General features: G+C 41.7%; 1 long non-coding RNA gene across 1 annotated transcript in view; it reads right to left on the bottom strand.

Annotated features, from left to right (window-relative positions):
• Positions 1 to 10,652: 10,652 nt before the first annotated feature.
• LOC148774993 (uncharacterized) overlaps positions 10,653 to 14,840 on the bottom strand; it is a 61,047-nt gene continuing 56,859 nt past the window's right edge. Inside the window, exon 4 of the long non-coding RNA XR_016035206.1 lies at positions 10,653 to 10,831. This is a non-coding gene — a long non-coding RNA (uncharacterized LOC148774993). The remainder of the gene's footprint in view (positions 10,832 to 14,840) is intronic.

Below are 14,840 nucleotides of genomic sequence, written 5' to 3'. Positions count from 1 at the left end.
AATGCTAAAAGGCCAGCCCAGGCCCCTCAGCATCCAAGACCAGTAGTTTTGGAACAGAGTGCAAGTTATACACCAATTATCACTTAAATTTCCCTATGCAAGTGAGCAATGATGCCTGTATTTGATGAGCATTCCTTGCAGGACAGGGCAGCCTCTTTCTGGTTGTTTTCGTGATGTTCCCAGGTTACAAACCACTCCCCTAAGAGGAAGACAGTGAAAGACAGATGAACTTGGTGTGCTGCAGTCTATGGAGTCACAAAGAGGCAGATACCACTTAGCAGTTGAACAATAGCAACAACAGAGGGTCCCAATCATTCGGATTGGAGCCAAGACTAGGCAGCTTAATGTCTCCCTTCCTTCAGCCCCATACAGCTCCAGTGATGGCTCACTGGAGAAATTCACACTTTTCATGATGAGCAAGGTCAATAACTACTGGAAAAGTGACAAGTTCAGAAAGCAAGCTAGGACACGGGCCCTCTGGCTGTAGCCCTACTATCCTATTTCCATGGCTTCAGGCCTGGTAAAGGAGAACAGCTGACACGGTGTGAATTCCTAACCCATGCCAGGCATGTGCTGTGGCATGTACTTTACGCTACTCAAACCTCTGTATAAGCATATAAGGTAAGTGTTATTTATCCCCACTTCATAGATTAGAAAATCAAGTCTCCACAAACTTATGGAAGATCAAACAGTAAATCGTGGAGCTAGAATTCACATCCAAATTTTTCTAACTTCAAAACCAATAAATACTCTTCAAGTAAAGGGATAAAAAGGAATGGGAGAAAAAAAAGGCTTTTTTTATGGAACAAAACTGAGTCAGCTATAGTGATGTGGATGTACCTCGAGCCTGTCATACAGAGTGAAGTCAGCAAGAGAAAAACAAATATCAGGTATTAACTCCTGTGCTGTGCTGGGCTTAACTACTCAGTCGTGTCCACCTCTTTGTGACCCCGCAGACAGTAGCCCGCCACGCTCCTCTGTCCATTGGACTTTTCAGGCGATAGTACTGGAGTGGCTTGCCATTTCCTCCTCCAGGGGATCTTCCCAACCCAGGGATCAAACCCGCGTTTCCTGTGTCTCCTGCATTGCAGGTGGATTCTTTACCCGCTGAGCCACTGGGGAAGCCCCTACCACATATATATGGAATCTAGAACAATGGTGCTGGTGAACCTATTTGCAGGGCAGGAACAGAGCACAGATGCGGGGAGCAGACTTGAGGACATGTGGTCAGAGGATGAGAGAGTGGGACGGATTGAGAGAGCAGCACTGCCTTATGTATACTGCCATGTGCTAATATGCGAAACAGAGAACTGGTGGGAAGCTGCTATACAGCACAGGAAGCTCAGCTCAGCGCTGTGTGATGACCCTGAGGGGTGGATGCGGGGCTGAGAGGGAGACTCACAGGGAGGGAGGGGATCTACGCATACACACGGTGGATTCACACTGTTTACAGCAGAAACTAACACTGTAAAGGGATAATATTCCAATAAAATATACTCTTTATTACTCTTTATTCAATAGAAATTGCTTTTCTATTTAAATATTAAGACCTCTCTATGTTTTTCATCCCTATTAGCTCTAAAATACTATTATTATTCTGATTCTGGATAGAGTCCTAATAGTTGAGTTCTTCCTTTCTGTGATTCATTATTTTATTTTTTATTGAGATATAACTGACACATAACATTATGTTCAGAGAAGTCAATGAGTACTAGCCACTCCAGTACTCTTGCCTAGAAAACCCCATGGACAGCGGAGCCTGGTAGGCTGCTGTCTATGGGGTCGCACAGAGTCGGACGTGACTGAAGTGACTTAGCAGCAACATTATGTTAATTTCAGGTGTACAACATAGCAATTTGAAATCTTTATATTGCAAAAATAGTTGAATTCTAATAGGAAAAAAATGGTATCCACATCCCCTATGAACTGTTATCAAAGGAGATCTAAATAAATGAAAGCATATTCACCTCATCAGGTATTGCAATAAAATTTTAATAAAAATGTGTACTTTCCTCCCAAGGCCTTTGGCATTTCAAGAAGTAGGAGGTACAAGGTGCCCCATGAATATGTAAATATATGAATTATTCTGAAACAACTAATGCATTGTCAACCCACAATTCAGTTAAGTTTTCTTTTTTGGTCTGCAAAAAATGAAGCAGGTTTAAAGGAGGTATTCTAACAATCTTACTCAATTTTTCTATGGATGTACATACATATACAAACTTGAAGAAACAGAGAGAGATGTCCACCCATCTGGCCAAATCCAGCGATACATCTTTCCCACTATTCTGCCTCTCCTCTTGGCAGCAGCTGACACAGGTAACATCACCCTCAGTCTTGAAACACTGTCTCCACCCCTTTGCTGGGCTTTGCACTTTGGACATGACAGCTGCTTCTCAGTGTCCTTTGCTCCTGGTCCTTCTCACTTATAAAGGTTGAAATGTTCCAGAACCCCATCCTCTCTTCACATTATCCCTAAATTTATCTCATCCAGGCTCAAGTCTTACATGCACATCTCTAGTTCAGCATCTCCTCTAAGCACCCGGTTTATATATCTAGTCTCCTCCTTGACATCACCAGTTGGACTCCATCAGGCATTTCAAACTTAACATATCTAAAACATCACTCCTAATAAATTGAACCCCTTTTCACATCACTGTTCAGTCCAGAATCCCAGGAGTTATTCTGAATCCTTTTTTTTCTAACCCCTTATTCAAGCCATCAGCAAACCCTGTTGACTCTATCTTCAAAATGTGCCTCAAGTCTAAACCTTTTTACCACCTCCATTGATACCACTGTGGTCCGAGTTCCAACATCTCCTTTTTGCACAGCTGCTAAAGCTTACTGGGTCTCCCAGCTCTGACTCCTCTCTGCCTTCAGTCTAGTCGTGATGGAGCAGTCAGTCAGAACTCTTAAAGATGAATCAAAGTGTGTGATCCACCTTTGCTCAAATCCTTCATTGTATCCCCACTTAAAATAAAATCCATGGCCTTCAGTGCTTTCCATGAGCCAGATCCTCCCACCTCAGGCCTCATCAATTACCCCTCTCCCTACGCTCACTCTGACCCACATCCTTGCTACTTCCAGGAATGCTTCAAGTTTATTCTCACCGCCGAACTCTGTACTAGCTCCTTCTCCTTCTGGAACATTATGCCCCCAATGTTCACATAGCCCATGCCTTCACATAACTCAGGTCTCTCTGCTCACATGTAACCCCTTCTGAGAAGACTTTCCTGACTGTCCCCGTTAAATTCATACCATGAAACACAAACACCCCTAGTTCTATTCCTTTATCTTGCTTTAACCTCTTCAGAGCCCTTTACCTTGGAATTATTTTAATTATTACTGTCATAACTATCTTATTATTTGTCCATAAACATTTCTCCATAAATGGATTCATTTACCCATTTATTTATTCATTTGTTTATTCTCTGTTTTCAATTAGAATGTAATCTCCAAGGGACCTTGTCCTGTTTGTTTTTTCACTGCTGTATTCCAGTGCTAACCACGGTCCCTGAAACACAACAGGCGCTCAATAAATGTGTTAACTGAATACCTGAATTCTCTGGATGCCCAATGCCATTCTGTGATGCTCTGTTACTCTTCCCAATACAGCCTTTCTCTTTAGTATCTTCCTATATAGTTGCCAGAAGTTCATTTTGCTTATAGTTCATACACTGAATTTTTATCCCTTCAATACCAGTTACCCACTTCCTAATTATGGCTAGACTCACTCCTGTATTTTTTAGATGCTACATCTCTGCCTTTTTTACCTAAATACTCTTGATCTATGGGTAATCCAAATACAGCCTATGTACCCTCAATAGTAAGAGTATTTTTATTACTTTGTTCCTCTGGATACAAGTATAATCTTCTGATTAGGCTCTACAGAGAAAACATTTTCCCTCCTTATCTCTGTCTCCTCCCAGCCCCTCCTTCTGCCCCAGACACACACAAATACTAGACAGCAGTACTGGTCTGATGTCACTTCCTGCATCGTGCTGTGGATCAGTCCATGTCTGCTGCTGTGTAAGCTGCATAATCACAGAAGAAAGATAATGAGAAAACCCCACATGACTCTTCCCCTTGACTGGGGCTGGGGCAGAAGGTTATCACAGTGTGTATAAGAGGATACGTCTGTGTTTTCTGGGGCTAGTGTGCAGAAATACAGTTATAGTCAGATTGGCCCCAGTCTGGGAATAGCAATTAGTAATGCACACCAACTAAAAAAATGAAAGACTGTTCCAGTTCATCTTAAAAACAAGCAAACCTTTGAGAGAGGGATGTTAGAAACCATTTCTAAAAGACATTGACAAATTTTTAGTGCTAAACTATATTAGACAATTGAAAGAACAATACAGTTTTACCAGTCTAGAGTGAGACTTGATCACAGGAAGGCTTTCAAAAATGATTGAAAGCAACATTACTTTCCCTGTACTTCATAGAAACCATATTTGCATAATTGCATAAAGTGACTCAGAATTGACCTCACTCATGAAAACAGGCAACAGATGGCATTAAAATGTGATGGTGAAGGAAAATGCATTAGGAAAATCACTTGCAAAAGCTAAGAGATCAGCCTGTTTTTCAGAGTCCATGGAAATTGTAATTATTCATTTGCTGCTATGTTCATTATTTTTGAAAGATGTGACCCAGAATTTTGTAAAGACTCCCATACATGGCCTCTAATTTTTTTTTACTCACGCTTGGCTAAGGAGAAAAAAGAGCTTCCATAATCTTTGTAGCCCATGCAATCAAGTCTTTTTCATTGTTTACATCCCATTTCTATTATTATCTGTTCTGAGTGTAAATCCTCAGTTGTCTTCAGACAGCCAGCTCCAGTAGGACTCAGATTTCCCCCTCTCAAACTAGAATTCATTTGGAGCAGCACAAATCTCAAGCCATTTTACTGAATGAATGTTGGGTATAAACAGGATTTTAATTCATGTGGAATGAAGACAGGAACTTGGATTATCAGAGAAACAACAAGCATCAAAGAAAAATGGTGTTTTCCTTTATAAAATACCCAGCACTGAAATAAAGAAAACAGCTGTTTCCTAAATGAACATACAGCTTCTCCTAAAGTCATGAGTTTCCTAGGTAATATGAATACATAAATTTTTTTCTGAGAACTGCTACATTTCCCTCCAGAGGAATCATGTTCATGATCTTCAAGCTGATCACAGAAAACAGACAGGAAAAATTATCAGTGCTACTTGTTTCCTAGGCAACCCCTACCACATACCTACTATGTGTCAGACACATACCCTGAGCTCTGAAAACAAAATGGTCTTTCCTGTGTTAATAAGAAAAAGGACACACTGCCACTTCGTGACTCATATAAAGCACACTGTCTAAATGTACAGCTTCCATTGTAAGACAATGCACACAAAGGGAGGTTCAGATGGTTTTACTCATCCATGGAACATGCTCATCACTCATCAAGGCAGGTGACTTTCACTGGCCTCACCTAGACTCTCAGCTGACACGTGGCCCATGTATGCGAAACTGATGCTGCTGTTTGTCCATATCTCCAGTCTGCCTGCTCCTGGCAAAATCCTAGCTGCTGCTGCCCCTAACTCCCAGAAGACTGCTCTAAGAAAGACTCAGTTTTCCATGTGGTACCTAAATGGTTTCTGTCGGAATGTCTGTTTCCCTAGTGGCTGCTGACATCAGAGCCACGCCCTCCCCTTCTCACCTCCCCGGCCTCACCCCTAATCACCAGCAGGATCATGAGAAGTCCATGACTGGGAAAGCCCTCTTTATTTGCATACCTTCTCCCTTGGAAGATTTGTGCTCTTTGTCTGCTTGGCTAGAAGGGGAGAGACTGGAGGAGGAGGGAGGGTAGGAAGAAAGGCATTATTGACCCTCTTAGAATCCTCATAAGGGTGACTGTGCCTTGAATTTTCTAACCTAGTGCTTAAAACTTTCTTCCCCTGCCTAAAGTAAAACATAACACAGAAAATTACCAATATTCAATCTTTTTTGACATGCAAAAATGTCAGTTTCATATGACTCAATCTAATAATAGTGACTCGATTCTTTGAATCTGTTAGTTCTAAAGTTCAGCTTTCTGGGACTTCCCTGGGGGTCCAGTGGTTAAGACTTCACCTTCCAATGTAGAAACTACAGGTTTGATGCCTCAAGGCCAAAAGACCAAATTATAAACAACAGAAGCAGTACTGCAACAAAGCAATAGAGACTTCAAAAATGGTCCACATCAAAAAAAAAAAAAATCTTTAAAAAATTTTTTTAAAAAATAAAGTTCAGCTTTTTAACGGTTTCAGATGACTACTGCAACCTGCCACTTTCCTTTGTAACTTTGTTACTATGGGAATTGGGTTCTACATCCCTAACAACTGACCACAAACAAATTTTGGAACACAACCCATTTATATACTGAGGATTGCCTACAAAGGATGTTCTTTCTTAGGCAAGACAAGGCTGATGGACTGCATTTATTAGAATTACAGGCTAAGGAAACCACAAAAGGCTTACTTCGGGTCTCCAGATATCCATCTCAGCCTTCTGGCTCCAAAACATAATCATAATCTAAGGTTGTCTGGTGGTGAGCCAGGCCATCCCAGGGAGAACTGGAACCAGGGGTACAATCCACTCACGAGGCTGGACAAAAGCCACAGGTCTAGACATGGAGGCACAGAGAGGCTGACTGATCTGTGGATGAATAGACAGGACATGTAGTCAAAAACAGCAGTGCATCGGGTTAACCTGTGGAGGTTTAATATTTCTGGTGCCTATACATGCCCCAGAAATCTTGATTTCATGGATCCAGGGCGTGCCATGGGCATCCAAATTCTACAAAGTTCCCTAGGCAATTCTAATGAGCGGTCCCTTTTGAGAACCATTGTTCGAAACTTCAGTCCAAAGCCAGGAGAGAGATTCATGGGTTAAATAGTATTGAGAGGTCCAAAATGAGTCCTTGATCCAGGATATCACCCAGACAGGTGAGGCCAGTGGTCAGAAATCCATGGCGCCTGGAAGCATGCAGGCTGCCAGGAAGTCAGGACGGCCTGTGGGTGCCAGTCATGGCTTCTGGAGGCAGAGGGGAGAGGAGGGCCGTGAGGGGTGAGGGGGAGAAGGCCAGAGAACAGGTGCAAAACTCCCTCCAAAGACATGGCAGCAGTCAAAAAAAAAAAAAAACAAGGAGCTGTGCTTGATGGCCATGAGGTAGCACCCTGAAAAGAAAGGTAAGAAATTCATTCAGTGCTAACTTCTCAGCTTCTTCTCTCCTCCCTACAGTCCGGATGGCTCCTACGGCTGCAAGGAGGAGGCTTCATTAACCCAGTTGCAGCGGTAAAGACTTCAGGGGCAAGATCCCAGCAGGAACAAACAACCTACCTTCCTCCTGTATGTCATGCCCCAAAGACAGAGCTATTCCCTTTAAACCCTGCTCAAGACCTAATTCTTCAGAACATTCTCCAGTCCAAGGGCATCATGGACAGTCCAGTCTCTTGCCTCAAGGTACAGTCATGCACAGTTGTACAGTTTGTACACTGCACAAAGACATCCAGATGAGAGAGGCTGCAGCCTAAAAGCGTGTGGCTTGGTGCAGGGCTCTTTCTGCACAACTCAGTGTAGGCTAGCAGTGGCTTGGACAACAATGACTGATTTGCATCTATTCAAATATTTGCTGACTGAAAGATTAATCTGCTAACTCTAATCCATCTCCCTATCAAAATAGATGGACAAATGTTACATTTTATACAGCTCACCAGACATTCTACACTTACTTCACACACATATGTTTTCTTCCTAAAAAAATGCTCATGAGACTAAAACAAACAAAAAAAATTCCATCCAGAGTAGCTGGGGAAAGCTTCTTGCTCTGCTTTTTCAGCCAATTTTACCCACTGACGACAGCAGAGAAAAGTATAAGGGCCCCTTGTTTTGCTGTCTTTGTTTCCCATGTTATGAGCAAAATTGCACAGGAATTATGAACAGTTAGCAAATGGTGTATAAGTGACCAAAAATTAAATGACAGCTCTATGAACAGAACCAGACCGGTCCCAGCAAAGCCAAGCTGCTGGAATCCTGGAACAAGAATTAGGGAATCAAGTTCTACCCCTGGCCCTGGCCCCAGTTCACTGCTGACCTTCGCTTGCTCTCACATCCCCAGCCTCCCAGGGTACACACAGGGCTTTGTGACCCATCCTGCACTGCCAGGACCATTGAGATGCTACTTGAATGGAGGCCACAAAGTCAAGTCACTGATGGGAGACCTCTTCAGCTGTGTCTCCCCCTGGGATCCAGCTCTCTCTCTCTCATCTCAGCCACTGCGTGGATGCCAATCCCTGAACAAAGTGATCCATGGGAGGAGAAATGGGTTGTAGGAAGTATTTCATTCCCCACTGGGACTGACATTCTTGACAGGGCTTAACCCAACAGTGTATCAAAATTCTAGTAAAATGTGACTGTGCCTTTAAAGAACAGATACCTCCTGAACACTTGAACTGGGCTTTCCCTCTGCTCTCCCACACTACCCTTCCTCAGGCCTCACTCAATAGGTAACCCTTTGATACCCTTTGTCCTATGAGTCCATCACAGTTGCTACGTGCTCAGAGGAAGAAGACTCAAATGACCCCAAACAGACTTCATTTTCTGGCCTCTGTCTCTTTCTTCACCAGTGAAAGCACCCCTTCTATTTTGGAAATCCTATCTCTTGTGAACATAGGAACATGGTTCTGTCTCAGCTGACTTGGAAATCACGTCTGTTGTGAACACGTAAACGTGGTTCCGTCTCAGCTGACTTGGAAATCATGTCTATTGTGAACATGGGAACCTGGTTCTCTCTCAGCTGACAGGGGTCCCCGAATACATGTCCAAGCCTGATTTGGTTGGTTGCCCAGAGAAATACCTCCCTTCTCCAAAACTCCAAGCAGCCCAAAGAGGGAGAGGGGAGAGGATACACCTTTAGAATTTATTCATATTTGACTTCTAGTCTCATAGCCTTGCCTTCCTTCCACTCACTCACCAGAAAGCTCTGATAATGTAAGGAGTCTCTGGAGCAAATAGAAAAAGAAGTTCCTACTTCAGTGGAGTTTTTGATATGATACCTGAATGCCATCACTGTCTCAAGTGGGCCTGATTCGGGGGTCTCGTCTTAATAGGGGCCTCCTATCCTGGTGCCATGTTCTTCTGGGAGGGAACCTGAAATGTAAGACTGGGTGAAGGAAAGGCTAGCTTTTGTCTTGTATGTTTTGCTTTGGTTGGTTTGTTTTGCAAAGAACCCAATATTTGTCTTTACTTCTAAACTGGCCTTCACCTGGTAGAGACCAGGACCTGAAACAGACATTGACACTCCCCATCCTTCACTCAGGTCCCACCCCACCCCTGCACTCCAGATTTAAGAGATTCCAAGGCTGGACCAAGCTATTCCTAAAGCCCTTTCCAATTTGAGATTCTATAATTCTTTGAAAATGTTTCATCGACTGAAAAATGTTTTGCAAGTATAGCTTCTTATGGTGTTTCTTCTTTCCGTGATTCACTTTCAGCTGCTGCTGCTGCTAAGTCGCTTCAGTCGTGTCCGACTCTGTGCGATGCCATAGACGGCAGCGCATCAGGCTCCCCCGTCCCTGGGATTCTCCAGGCAAGAACACTGGAGTGGGTTGCCATTTCCTTCTCCAATGCATGAAAGGGAAAAGGGAAAGTGAAGTCGCTCAGTCGTGTCCGACTCTTAGCGACCCCATGGACTGCAGCCTACTAGACTCCTCTGTTCATGGGATTTTCCAGACAAGAGTACTGGAGTGGGTTGCCAGTACCTTCTCCTCACTTTCAGCTAAGTTGGTTCAAATCAAAAGGAATAAAGAGTAACAGAACCACATGTCTGTGGTGGTTATTATTAATAGGAAACTCTAATTTTAAAACTCAGTCTTTTTTCATGGGGAAGGATGCATAACATCTATACTTGAGCCTTTAACTTTCTTTTCTACTTTATTTTTCTTCTCTAGAAAAATTATCCTCTAAGAAAATAAAAGAATAAAATATATTTAAACTGTAAGCACATATGATTTAATTTATCCACTCATATAAAATTAAATGGGGAGGAATGCAAAGTCCAATCATTTGGAGAGACTTAAAACCACCCAGTTCGGTGGTTCCCAGCCAGGGGCAATTTTTCCCCCCAGGGGACATTTGGCAATATCTAGGGACATCTTTATGGTCCTCCCTGGTGGTCTAGCCATAAAGAATCCACCTGACAACGCAGGAGATGCAGGTTCGATCCGTGGGTCGGGAAGATACCCTGGAGAAGGAAATGGCAACCCACTCCAGCATTCTTGCCTGGAGAATCCCAGGGGACATCTTTGGTTGTCAAAAATGGGGAGGCTGGGTAACGGTGCTTTTGACATCAAGTTGGTAAAGGCCAGAAATGCTGATAAACAACCTACATTCCTCCGGACAGCCCTCACAACAGAGAATTATCCAGCCCCAAATTTCAATGCCACGGTTGAGAAACCCGCCCCCGCCCCCACCCCCGCCCAGGTCTAAAAGTATGAATGACTCTAGAAATACAAAACCATTGTTTTTCCATACAAAAGAGAAAAATCATTTTTTCTCATTAGTAAATAGTAGACTAAGTCAAACAGCCTCCAAAACAGCAGTAAATAAAATTTGACTATAAAGACTTACGTGCAGCCTCTGCCTTTGGTAGAGATCTGCTGTGCCAGAGAGCTATTTCCCCGTGAGCCAGAAAGAACGCTGCTGCCATCTAGCGGATAAAAAGGGATCCTCACCAGCACAGCATTCCCGGCTCCAAGGGCAGGAGCCACAAGGTCTACAGGCATAGAATGCACCTACTTCCAAGTACGTAACACTGAAAAGAAAGAAAAAACAAGCTTCGGTTGCATGGCAAGCAACTGTTCACAACTTTTTAAAAATATACATGACTTAGAGTATTCAGTTCATTAATTAACTTAGTGCCTTCAATTAATTTATTTTCTCCATTACACGTGTGTGATACGAAATGGAAGGTCTAGGTTTCTGGTAACAGGCGTTGGGTGGCTGTTTTTATTCTCACGGTTAACCGGGAGTGGAGAGGGTGAGGCGGTCTCAGTGGCCCCAGAACTCTCTGATAGGACCTTCTCTTCTACCCACCCTTTTCCTTGGATCACAGCAAGACAGCAGTAAGTTCTCAGCAAATTGTAAATCAAGGGAATTCCTTTGCTTTAAAAAATATATGATTTTTTAAAAATTAAATAGACTCTAATGAAATGAAAATTAAGAAGAACTAGAATATAGACAGAAGTCTTTCTCCAACCACACTGTTACTTCTACACGTGCACACTGCCTCCCCACCACACACACAGTCCATAAAGATGACAGTTGAAAGAACTTCTCTAAGAAGCCTCAGAAGAGTGGAACCACCTTCCCAGCTGTTTCCAGAGGATCAGATCTCAAGCTGGAGGACGGCAGTTTACCCAGAACTGTAGGCTCCCTTTTCATTCTTTTTGGTGTTCTTTCTCAAGCTTTACCAAGGCTGAAAGGACTGAGCTTTGAATATTTTCATGTGCCAAAGGTAGAAAGCTTCCAACTCCTTCACCATGGAGATTCCTAAACATCTAAATGAGAAAACTTATTGTGATCTTCACAATGTGCCTTTTGAATGGGTTCTGAACTCTATTTCTGTGTTTTTGGACAAAGAGATGGTGGTTGGTTTGTTTATTAATATTAGGACTTTTTATCCTGACCCACCCAGTCCTTTAGTTCCCAAACCAGCTCATAGTTCAGGGTGCTTACATAAATTGAGATGGTTCTTCCTCCTCACTGTTTAAGGGAGCAGCCCTGTCCACCTCCTGCCTCTGATTTTGCTGCTGCTGCTAAGTCACTTCAGTCGTGTCCGACTCTGTGTGACCCCATAGACGGAAGCCCACCAGGCTCCCCCGTCCCTGGGATTCTCCAGGCAAGAACACTGGAGTGGGTTGCCATTTCCTTCTCCAATGTGTGAAAGTGAAAGTGAAGTCATAGTGTTACATTACATTAAATATTAATGTGGGCTGTACAAAAAAATCTTCTATTTATGTATCTCACAGTTATTCTGAAATCAAACGCAGTAAAGAACAGCTCTTGAAGGACAGTATGCACATATAAGATGTCATTGTTATTGTCAAATACAGTAAAACTGAACTAAGGCAACTTGTATGTCACAGTCAGTTTTCCTGAAGGTGAGAGCATGTCCCCAAGAATAATGATGCTTATTCCTTCAAAGATCACATATACTAAACTACCCTTCCCCCTCCTCTAAAAAAGGAAAGATGATATGATAAATAGACAGAATAATTTGAAATTGGAATATCCCCCATTCAAGTCCAGGAAATTTGGTTCTTGTGTCTAGCCTAGCTCATTATTTCATCTTACGAAGATACCTCAGAATATCTACTGGAAGCTCTTCTTCATCTAATTATTTATTGTTTGTGTTTTATATGATATAGGGAGAAATGTTTGTGATATATTAATATGCAAGGAAAATAAGAAATAAATTATGTATTACAAAATACGTAGGAAAAATACATGAAAATAACAGTAGTGATTATCTCTAAATGCAAGTTTATAGAGTTGCTTCTAATGAGGGTCCAATACTTTTTAACCTTTTGCTTCTTTTATCAAAGTTATAGATGCTTTTAAAGGTGTGTAACTTTTTACTGTCTGAGCCACCTTTTAAAAAATAGATTTTCCTAAATGTCCATCGACAGAGGAATGGATAAGGAAGTTGTGGTACATATATATGTAGTGGAATATTACCCAGCCATTAAAAAAGAATGAAATAAAGCCACTTGCAGAAACATGGATGGACCTAGAGATGGTCATACTGAGTGCAGTAAGCCATATGGAGAAAGAGAAATATCATATGACATCCCTTTTGACAGAATCTAAAAAGAAATTATACAAATGAACTTATTTACAAAACAGAAACAGACTCACAAAGAATGAACTCATGGGTACTGAGGAGACAGCTGGGAGGAAGGGATAGTTAGGGAGTTTGGGATCAACATGTATACACTGCTATGTTTTAAATGGATAACCAACAGGGGACCTACTGCACAGTACATGAACTCTGCTCAGTGTTCTGTGGCAGCCTGAGTGTGAGGGGAGTTGGGGGAGAATGGATACATGCATATGTATGGCCGAATCATTCTGCTATGACCTGAAACCATCACAACAGTGTTAATGCGCTACACTCCAATACAAAGTAAAAGTTTAAAAAAAAAAATGGACTTCCCTGTCTCACCTCTTTCTACCACCAAGTCCTTCTCCTCAGAGGCAATGAATAATTCTTGTAGACATTTGTTTTGGTTTTTGTCTCCTTATTTTTAAATAAAATACTTATATAGCTATTCCTTGATGTTCCAGAGTTAGATATTATCTATGTCTTCCTATTAAGGAAGAGGAAGATTTAGCACTCTTGATGCCTCCATATGGTCATGGATTCCCTGTTCCCAGAACTCAGGCATCATTATATCATTAATTCTTATAGAGTCATGATTCAGTATCTACAGCACTATGGCCATCTCAGCATCACCCACATTTCGACCTGCACGTTACTTTGGTGTTAATAACGGTCTCTTTTCTGGTTTACTGTTCTATGTACCCGTCTCTCCAATCTCTACCAAACAAATCTTCTCTCAATGCATCAAGCACATCAGGAATGCTAAAAGCTTCACCCACCCCTTTACAAGGCCTGTCTGGAGCCTTCTGTGCCCCTATTCCCTCTGGATGTGTTGCTCTCCAAGCCTGTTTCACAGCTATTGAATCTGCATTTCCCTTCACCACCATCTTGGAGACATTTTTGTTTTGTCTCCTGAGTTTAGTTGCTGATTTTCTGGAGCCCTTGTTTTCCTCTTTCCGGGAATATATCCTCCAGTTTTCCTTGACCACATATGCCAGTATGAACTAAGAGGCAAATGGGAGATAAAATTTTGGAATCTTACATGTTTGGAAAAAAGCTTTATTGTTTCCCCAGATTAATTATGAGATCGGCTGGGTATGAAACTCTAGCTTGGATATCAATTTCTGCCAGAATTTCTTATTCTCTATTGAGAAGCCTGGTGATAATGCCAATCCTCATTTATTTGATTATGACCTGTGTTTTTTATTCCCACCTAAAGCTTTTGTTACATTTTCTCTATGCCAATGTTTTTAAGTCTTACAATGACATGAGTTATGAGAAAGGTTCTCCCATCTATTTGTAACTTTAAAATTTCAATATGGAATTTGACATGTTTCAGTTCTAGAAACCATTTTTTTTCCTTTATGGAAAAAACAGTTGGATTTTCTACAGTTGGATTAATCATTTTATTTTTTGTCTAAATTTCTTTTCTCCTATTTTTCTGCCTCTTTATTGCTTTATTATACTTTCTGGGAAATTTCCTCAACTTTACATTCCAATTGTGCTATTGAAATCTTTATTTGTGCAGTCTTGTTTTTAAATTCTCAAAGTTCTTTTTGGTGCTTTTAATATTTCTTTTTACGTCATCCTGTTCTTGGTTTATAGATGCAATATCACCTTTTATCTCCCTGAGGATATTATTCATAGTTTTACTTTTCATAGGGTTTTCTTTTCTCTGTTTCTTGATTTTTTTTGGCCTCTTTCATGGCCCTTTTGTTCCCATTGTCTTGTCAGGATCTGCTTTTAGAAGTGTCTTCAGATGACTGGTATTCTTGGCTGTCATTCATTCTTTAGAAGTGAGATACTTGGTGATCATTTTGTAACATACAAAGACACTGAACCACTAAAAAATACAAATGTTTTAGATAAAAAATTTTAAAGTGAGGCAATAAAAAACTGACTGGGGGCTCTTCAGGCTTAACATGATAGACTGCACTGT

Source organism: Moschus berezovskii, chromosome 18, assembly GCF_049115385.1.
Source record: "Moschus berezovskii isolate FMDL1 chromosome 18, NW_MosBer_1.0, whole genome shotgun sequence".
NCBI classification, from domain to species: Eukaryota; Metazoa; Chordata; class Mammalia; order Artiodactyla; family Moschidae; genus Moschus; species Moschus berezovskii.
Note: the sequence above shows the minus strand (reverse complement) of the source record. Positions and strands in the feature narration are given on the sequence as shown.